The 10,107-nt window shown below is 41.4% G+C and overlaps 1 protein-coding gene across 2 annotated transcripts in view; it reads right to left on the bottom strand.

Annotated features, from left to right (window-relative positions):
• SRGAP1 (SLIT-ROBO Rho GTPase activating protein 1) overlaps nucleotides 1-10,107 on the bottom strand; it is a 275,029-nt gene that overhangs the window by 68,947 nt on the left and 195,975 nt on the right. The gene's annotated exons all lie outside the window — the stretch shown is intronic.

Below are 10,107 nucleotides of genomic sequence, written 5' to 3'. Positions count from 1 at the left end.
CAAAAACAAAAAACATAATTTCACACAAAAACTGCATTTTAATGTTTATGACAGCATTATTAATCACAGCTGAGGAGTAGAAACAACCTAAGAGTCCATCAATTAATGAACAAAATGAAGTATTGTTCAGCCACAGGAAGAAATGAAGTACTGATATCTGCCACCATATGCAAAGTGAAAGAAGCCAGTCACAAAAGACCACACATTATGATTCCATTTATATGAAATGTCCACAATAGTCAATCTATAGAGACAGAGGTAGATTAATAGTTGCCTGAGGCTAGGAGATGGAGGAATTGGGGAGTAATGGCTAAAGAGTGTAAAACTGCTTTTCGGAGCGATGAAAATATTCTAAAATTGTCTGTGGTGATCGACACACAACTTTGTAAATATACTAAAAGTCAACTGTACATTTTTAATGAGTAAACTGCATGTCATGTGGATAATATCTCAATAAAGGTGTTGAAAAAATTAAAGCAAAACCAACGTTGCAAGGAAATAATGAAAAAATAGCACTCGAGTTTGTCCATGCATACTGAGGTTAATACAATGAGTTATGGAAGTCCTTCTAGGATGCAAACCTGCTAACTGTAATATTTTGGATTTGTATAATTTACTGAAGAATCAGTAATAATCTGTACTCTTTCAGAAAGGAGAACAGGTTTTAATCTGCACAGAGTCTGGGAATGCCTTATTTCTTATGCCTAGAATAAAAGTCTTTTTTTAAAAAAAATTCTCACTCGAGGATATTGTTCCACTGATTTTAGAGAGAAGAGAGCGGGAAAGACAGAAATATTGATGTGAGATTTTTGGTGGCCTTCTGCATGCACCCTGACCAGGGCCAAGGCCAAGGAGAAGCCTGCAACCAAGGTACATGCCCTTGACTGGAATCAAACCTGGGACCCTTCGGTCCACAGGCCAATGCTCTATCCACTGAGCCAAACCAGCTAGGGCCCTAGAAAAAAATTCTTAAATTATAACAAATGGTTGCCAAAGTCCTTTTATTGGAGTTAGAATTTTATTTTGTATTCCTAGGGATAAAAGGGCTTTACAATTCTTGAATCTTCACTACCATTAAATTGTATTTACATTTATTTTTTCATGTTGCATTTCAAGAGACTGTAATTTTAAAAATATACCTAGCGCTGTACAAGATCATTTATAAATTACTGACAGAATTTACAGCCTATATAATAAAGAGATAATATGCAAATTGACCATCATGCCCTCACACAAGATGGCCGCCCCAATGCAGGCACAAGATGGCCAGCAGGGGAGGGCAGTTGTAGGGGGGACCAGGCATGCAGGGGAGGGCAGTTGGGGGCAACCAGGCCTGCAAGGGAGGGCAGGTGGGCGCAATTGGGCCAGCGATGTAGCACTTAGGTGTCAATCAGGCTGGCAGGGCAGTGGTTAGGGGGTGATCAGGCTGGCAGGCAGAAGCGGTTAGGGGCAATCAGGCGGGTAGGCAGGCGAGTGGTTGGGAGCCAGCAGCTCCAGGTTGTGAGAGGGATGTCTGACGGCCGGTTTAGGCCCGATCCCTGTGGGCTCAGGCCTAAACTGGCAGTCAGACATCCCTCGAGGGGTCCAGACTGGAAAGGGTGCAGGCTGGGCTGAGGGACAACACCCCCCACCCCCCCGCCAGTGCATGAATTTCATGCACCAGGCCCCTAGTTTGTACATAAAAGTAATATAAACATTTAAAAGAGAAAACAAGTGGTTTTAGGGATAAAAAACCAGATCATCCCTATATTGCTCTAATAAAGTTCAATAAATTCAATTTGATTGAATTCAACTCACTAATTGGCCATTTACTGGGTGCCTGGAAACTCAATAGGCTCCAGAAATATGAAGACTGGGAAACAGTAAAATAAAATCTCCCTTCTCAAGGAATTCAAATATAAGCTGCTCATTAATTTGCTACTAAGAGTAGTAGAGAGACACAAAGGAAACAACCTCCGATCTGCCTTCATGAAGGTACACATCTGGTCAGTGACCTGTCCTTAGAAATACCAGTGTATCTCATTCCACCCTCCCCATCCAACTTCAGAATGATTAAATTTGGAATTTTCACATAAATATATTCTAAAATCTTGTTACTCAAAGTTGGTCTGTGGACCAGCGGCATCAGCATCACTTGTTAGGAAATGCAGACTCTTGAGCCTCACCCCTGACCTACTGAATGGGAATCTGAAGCTGAAAAAACAACCCGCAGGTGACTCATACGCACAGTGAAGTCTGAGGAGCACTGCCCTGAAACCAGCGAGAGGGTTCTGCAGCACTGTGTTTTGGGGTGCTGTTTCTCCGGGCAGGCAAGAGAATCGACTTGATTAAAGATTACTTGACTTAAAAGAGCAGAACGTAGCTGCCACATCACAATGACAAGCACAAGCAAAATGCAGTTGCGAAATGCAGCAATCAGTCCCATCATTAATACATTTCCAGTGGCATCAGCTGCACTCAGATGCAGAGGATATTTTCAGTTAATTAAAAAATTCTAAATTCCAGCCTGAGATGAGCAAAGACTGCTTTTATTCCTCTTGCTCCTCAAGATCCAGAAAGGCTCTTTGTAGCAGTTTTATACACATCAGAGAGACTGAAAACTCTGTATTTCAATAAAACCTCCTCTTCTGAAAACACGAATCTGTCAGGAAATGGCCTCATTTCTTTGAGACGTACCGTGCTTCCAAACACCCCACTATTCTGCAAGAAAAAAATTCAACTTGATGATAATGAAGCATAGCACACAAGTGGCTTTATTTTATGAGTACTGATCCCAATAGGCCTTAAGAGAAAACTGGTACTGAGAAGAAACAAGCCAGAGAAAAGCCCCTCCACTTCTCCCTACTAAAGCCAAGTCTCCTTTCAATCTAAAAGAGAGGAAGAGAGAAAGAACAAAGGAGAGAGAAAAAAAGAAAGAAAAAATCCAACCCCTACTACCCAAAAGCTCTGAAAAATACATGGTAAGCTTTCATTATTCCCAGAAGGAACAGTTCATCCCTCAAATTTCCAAGCGCGGCTTTTTGGGGAGTAAACGTCAAGATGACAAAAGCCCCAGTGTTTCCACATCCAGGTCAGGGGGCAGATCTGTTAGGTCTGGACCCAGTCACGGCCCCCGACTTCACTGTGTCCCCTAACAGGTCGGGGAGAAGCATGCATGTGGCTTAGTAACTGATCCAGGGGCCTCGCCAGGTGTCCTCTGGACTTGGACGGCGACCCTCAGGAGGTTTCTGTGATGAGCGTTGATGGAAAGTTTTCTTCCCTGACCCCTACAGCGCTATCAGTCTGTCAGGTCACTTAATTGGCATGATTTTGTTATGTCCCATATACGGTGTTTTCACTGATCTAGATTTTGCAAGCATCCTGAACATCAAAAAGAAATAAGAAACAGGGATAAAACTCTTATTCAGGGTCGCCTGAGATAGCAGAGTCTGTATACAGAGTCATCTTTTTTCTAAACTGGAAGCTAAAGCGACACTGGATATGTTAAGATTGAAGATACTTGGTTAAAAAGACCTCAAGTAATTCTATGGAGCTTATGAATTATTAATGATGATATGAAAAGCCGGCTTCTGCACAGAGTTGAGTTATAACCCAAGCACATTCAATGATGAAAATACATAAGAAACCAATAAAATAGTTCATGAAAACAAAAGCATTGTGTGTGTTTGGTTGTGTGGTTTTTTTTGTTTTATTTTTTAAAAAAAAACAACTATGAATGGATACATAAAATTATAGATTAAAACTGGGGAAAGATTGTTGGATGCAGATGGCTGTATTTTTTATTTAAATATCCTGAGAGCTGCCAAGATAGATTCCACTAGATATTAGTCTAAATCACTAAAATAGGCTAATTTCCTTAGGCCAGTGGTTCTCAACCTTGGCTGCACATTAGAATCACCTGGGAATCTTTTTAAAATCCTGATTTCTGGGCCTCATCCTCCGGAAATTCTGTTTCTTTGTTACTAATGACGAGGCCCAGAAATCAGGATTTTAAAAAGATTCCCAGGTGATTCTAATGTGCAGCCAAGGTTGGGAACCACTGCCTTAGGCGAAATGTTGCATTGAGTATCCAAAAGGAAGATGAAATCCAGGTGTTGAAGACTGTGATCAGTACTTCATGTTCCAAAGGCTGAGAGGTCAGCTGAAGTCCACTTTGTGGGTATGCTGTCAGGTAAAACTGGACCACAACTATTCTGGAAGCTAACTTTTTTTTTCTTTCCCCCCACATGACATGCGAAGGCTCAGTGAAGTAAAAGCTTGGTCCTAGGGGGAAGTTACCTGAATGGAACTCCATGGAAATCAAGCCCTGCATACATGCTCCCAGGACATTAAGAGTCAAAATCCTTTGCAGGGCAGCCCTGGAAGTGCCCAGAGGACAGCTGCAAACTCCTGCGTAACTCCAGGATTTAGCAGTGGGCATGAGAATGGACAGGGAAGGAACCCTTGTGCAGTATTCTTCCTTAAGTTTATCACTCCTGCCTCCGTCTGAGAGGCTTCCATGACCTTTTGTCATGGGCCCCCATCTCTGGCTTTCAGTAAGCTTGACTGCGACCATTCCACAGCCATGGGTATTGGCTAAAGAATCGGTCTACCCCTGATTTTGAATCTTTCTGAAAAACAGTGCAACCCAAGCACATTGAATTGCAAAAACAGCTTTTACATGACCACGGGTAGCTTTGAAAGGACCACCTTTCTAGCTATTCAGTACCTCGCCCTAGAAACCACAAACACATCTTTATCAGAGACAGGCATCTGGAAGGACTGAACTGGATGCAGGCAACTTTTAAAAAAGTATATATTTTTTATTGATTTCAGAAAGGAAGGGAGAGGAAGAGAGAAACTTTAACAACGAGAATCATTGACTGGCTGCCTCCTGCTTGCCCCATATTGGGGATCGAGCCCGCAACCCAGGCATGTGTCCTGACCAGGAGTTGAACCATGACCTCCTGGTTCATAGGTTGACACTCAACCACTGAGCCATGCCAGCTGGGCTACAGGCAACTTTTATACACCTGCTTTCATGGCTGAGTTCCTGATGGTCCATAAAGAGCTGACAACTGAATTCCTGTTGCTGTTAGCAAAACATGTCTTGAGTTTCTCTTGAACAACATAAAGGTCAAAACAGTACATACATCTATGTGATAGGAATGAATACAAAGTAGGAAACAGGAGAAGTGAGGCTGAATAACATTTGTTACCGAATACAGCTCCCACCCACCCACATGGGCTCCCATGGGCTCCCATGGACTCTTTTTTCCCCAGGCCAAATCTCTGTAACCACCCTGAATCAAATCACAAGAGGAGAGATAACAAAAAAAGCAAGCCCAAGTAAATACAGGTCAGGTGGTTAATGCTATGGAGAAAAGTCAGGGGAACAGGGAGTGCTGGGGGAGGGTGCTGCTCTTGTATATAGGGCAACTGGCAAGTGCAACATGAATGAAAAGGAAATAGCTCTTGCAAAGCTCTGCAAAAAAGACTGCCCCAGCCCTAGCCAGTTTGGCTCAGTGGATAGAGCGTCAGCCTGCAGACTGAAGGGTCCCAGGTTCAATTCCTGGTCAGGGCACATGCCCAGGTTGCTGGCTTGATCCCCAGTAGGGGGCGTGCAGGAGGCAGCCGATCAATGATTCTCTCTCATCATTGCTGTTTCTATCTCTCTCCCTTCCTCTCTGAAATCAATATATATATATAAAGACTGTCCTAGACAAAGGTACAAAGTCCCTAGCAAGAAAAAGGCTTAGTGAGTCTGGGGAACAGAAAGACCAATGTACCTGCAGCCTGGTATTTGGGGTAAGTTGCAGGACAGGACACTGAGTGGCAGGTGAGTGCCAATTCACACAGGGTCTTGTTGAATAGTTTGGATTTTATTCTAAGGGCAATGGCAGGCCTCTGGAAAGTTTTAAATAGGAATTGACAAGCCTGATTGATCTATTTCAACACTGGCTGCTTGGGAAGAGAATGGATTATTGATTGGAAGGTCTTAGTGGAAACTGCGTCCTGAGTGCAGGTGAGAAATGAAGGGGATTTGTCTAGGAGAATCAGACAAAACCGAATGGTAATACTGGGGACTACAGTATTACAATCTGGCAGGCATTCATGGATAAATCTCCATACCATTATGTATGGAGGAAAGTCAAACTAATTAAGAAAATCTAAATCCTGAATAAGGTGGTGAGAAACAGCAAGGTCTGGGATATTTAGGAGGTAGCTAGGACAGGATTTGCTAGTGCACTTACTTGTGGGGAATGAGAGAATTGGATTTTTGGCTTGTTCAATGGATAGAAAGTGGTGCCATTTTCTGAGGTGTCAAAAAATAAATAAGAAAAAGTTGTGTGTGTGGAGAATGGTGATGACAATGATAGGGGCAAATAAATATAAAAAGTTGTCTTGAGAGTTTGACATGTTCAAGATGCCATTCGACATCTGGTTAGAGATGTCCAGAAGGCAGTTGGATACACAAATCTGAGGCCCAGGAAGATGATCAAGGCTGGTGATGAAAATCTAGGAACTGTCAGATGGTACTTAAGAGAAAGAAAGGCAAAGAGGACGCCTTAGGCGACTTTCCGCATTCAGAAGTCCAGCCACAAAGGGAAAGCAAGCAGCATAGACTGAGGAGGAGCAGCTGTGCTGCTGGCGGAAACCAGTGGGTACAGTTTTCATTGGAAGAAACTCTAAAAGCCATCTCCTTCCATCACCCAATCAGGTCAGTTTTTAAACACACTTTCTATCACCAAGGGATAAAATCATGCATAATCAACTTATATGACAGCTATACCATTCTAACCCATTTAATATCTTTATAATCTTCCTAAAAGAGTTCAGGCCTAATGGGGACTACAGTATTACAATTTGGCAGGCGTTCATGGATAAATCCTCATACCATTACGTATGGGGGAAAGTCAAACTGATTAAGAAAATCTAAATTCTGAATAAGTTTGTTTTTTGATTAAACACATGTCTCTAGAGACAAAAGGATAAGTAAGGCTTATAAAAGCTTTAGGACAGCTGATTATTTAGAAATGATAAGACAAACATGGCATGTGGTATATGATGTAATCTAATTTCAATTTCATTTTGAATAAATGGCTAACAAAACACATGGCAGATATCTCTCCCAAGAAAATTAGCTGCAGGAGGGGATTATTCTATGGCAATATCCCCCTTGTAGAGGGAGTGACTGGAGACTATGATGCTGTCTTATAAGAATGACAAATACTTCATTATTTCTGGACAGGTGCTCTGGGACAGAGCAGAGATAGAATTTTACTACTGAGGACTTTGTTTCTCTGAATGCCTTTTGAGGGTCGGTAGGTGTGGAACTAGACTGAAAGAAGTTATATATAACCAGTTCTGCTATCTTAAAACCAGTTGTTTTAAGAATTCCACATATACAGTGTGGTGAATTTGATTACAGATCAGAGATTCCAAACACTAAGACTTGTATTCTTCCCTCTTTTCTCTTTGCAAATCATAATTACTTGAAAATCTCAGCAATCAATTATAAATATTTGATGCCTGTATGATTTCTCTTCTGGTTGTAATAAATCTTAATTCTTACAGAATAAGTAGCTAGTCTCTTTTGCACTTAATATTGGGGCTATTAATGAAATACAGATGTGAAATTTATTAATTACAAAACTACAATATATTTTCCTCAAACGAATTAAATTTCCTTTGGTGAATATATGCAATATATCTCTTGAAACGCATACTTAATTTTTTTAGAATGACAAAACAAAAATCCTCAAGGTGAAATTAACTCGGTTCCACTTCACACCTGATTCCAAACGAAGAGATTGTTACTCTACAAACTAAATTTACTTAGGACCTTCTTCTGAGACAGAGGAGAAGGCATCTTAACAGTTTTCTGCTTAAGTGACACTCTGGACTAACTAATATTCAGTTCATTCTGTAAAGCAGAGGTCAGCAAGCCTGTGAGTCAGATCCCGCCCATGGCCTGACTTAGTAAATAAAGTCTGATGCAACACAACCACAGCCACTTGCTTTCTTATTATCTATGGCTGTTTCTGCACTAGAGTTAAGTAGGGACAGAGGCCATATGGCTTACAAAGCCTAAAAGACCTAGTATCTGGCCCTTTATAAAGGAACTTTGTGAGCCCCTGCTCTGAAGTACTCTGACCAATGCCCACATGCTGTGAACACACACAGCTAATAGGCCCTCTCTGACACTCCGATAAATTTCTGCCCCAACATTTCTGCTCTGTATGCTCCCAAAAGCCAACTGTACAACATTTGTGCCACTCAAAATTTAACTATGATGTAGTTAATATGTTAAATAAACTCATAAAAAGTGAGAAAAAAAGTTGTTGGAAAGACAAGAGTAAACAAAATTGCTTAGATTAGGCAAAGGTATGCCAATTATGCAAGATTATGAAAAACATTGTAAATACCTGGAATATTTTTTCTTGTACATTAAAGAACTCAAAATTTGAACTCATAGATAATACACGATGAATGTAGTTTGTGCAAATGAAGAACACTCAGAACTCACACAATATTAGGAGACTGGCAGGTTCAAGTACACTGGTGTACTTTAGATTAAAATATTTACGGCATGCTTTTATCCTTTTTTAAAAATATCTCAGCCTTTTCTTTTTTAAATACATGGTGAGATAAAAGTAGATTTATAGTTGTCAGTAAGCGAAACACAGTTTATTCTTGTATTATTTATTAATTATTGTATTATTTTCCGTACAAACAACTGTAAACCTACTTTTGCCCCATTCTATATACTGGTAAAATAAACCTTACTTACAGACAAGTGCAAAACATATATGTTCCCAATTACAACCCCTTCTATTCCCTAGATATAACTCTGTCTGGAGTACCCTGAGCTATCTAAACCTTGCTTGGTATACTATCCTAATATATAAAAACCCAGGGTTTGTAACAACCAAAGGCTTGACTGACTGGAAGTCAGTCCTGCGGTCAGTGCTAGGCTACCATGGTGACCCAGCACTGACATACGAGGGGTCTGCGGATCAGGCCCAGAGAGAGGCCCGAAGAGAGAGGCAGGTCTGATCCGCAGCCTCCATGGCAGCTGTTGATCAGCTATGGCCTCTCTCTCTCCAGGCTTCGCCAGCAGCTGCGCCTGTTTCTCTCCGGGCCTCTATGGGGGGTGCTGATCAGCCTCCTCTCTGATCAGTCCCAGAGATAGGCCTGGAGACAATGACTGGCATAGAAACCGACCAATCAGAACCAAATCTGGGTGAAGTGTGAGGAGCCAATGGCTGCCTAGGAGGCGGAGCTTTTGACACTGACTGGCATAGAAACTGACCAAAAAGAACCTAATCTGGGTGAACTGAGAAGGCAGAACCTAAGTTGGGGGCTGAGGAGGGGTTTTTAGGGTAACAGCTGTTTGGTGTAAGGTGTAAGAAAGCAATTCAATTTTTTTAATGACTGGTTTGTCAGTATAGTGCATATGGCTGGCTAGATATAGGGGTTATGTATTTTTGTCTGCTAAGAGCATCTCCTCCTGATGAAAAAGGCCTTCCCCTTTGACCATCCATCTTCCGGACATCTGACTTCCTTCTAGACAAAGCCGTGGTGGTGGGGCCAGGGAGGGCAGTTGGGAGTGAGATCAGGCCGGCATGGGAGGGCAGTTAAGGGTGATCAAGCAGGCAGAGGCAGTTGAGGGTGAGCTCAGGCCAGCAGGGGAGGGAAGTTGGGGGTGAGATCAGGCTGGCAGAAGAGAGCAGTTGGGGGACCAGCTAGGGCAGCAATTGCTATTCTTTATTTACTTTGCAACTGGGCAATTTGTCCTTTTTGTTAGTTTCAAAGGATATTTATATAATAATCATACCAATATTTTGTTATATTAGATGAAAATATTCTTTCCAAGTCTTTTCACTTAATTTGTAATACTGTATCAAAAGAAAGTTTTTTTGAATGAAGACAAATGTACCATTTTTTCCCTTCATGACTTTCATTCTTCATGTCATACTGAGAACTTCAAGTTGCCCAAGACTATAAAGATACTTTCTAAATTTTCTTCTAATACTTCCATGGTCAGAATTATATATGGAAGGACATCTGGTCTAATTAGCATATTATGCTTTTTTTATTATAGATAATAATGCTCAACTTCCC

This window comes from Myotis davidii, unplaced genomic scaffold, assembly GCF_000327345.1.
Source record: "Myotis davidii unplaced genomic scaffold, ASM32734v1 scaffold523, whole genome shotgun sequence".
NCBI classification, from domain to species: Eukaryota; Metazoa; Chordata; class Mammalia; order Chiroptera; family Vespertilionidae; genus Myotis; species Myotis davidii.
The sequence above is the reverse complement of the archived record's forward strand: the minus strand, read 5'-3'. Positions and strand labels throughout refer to the sequence as shown.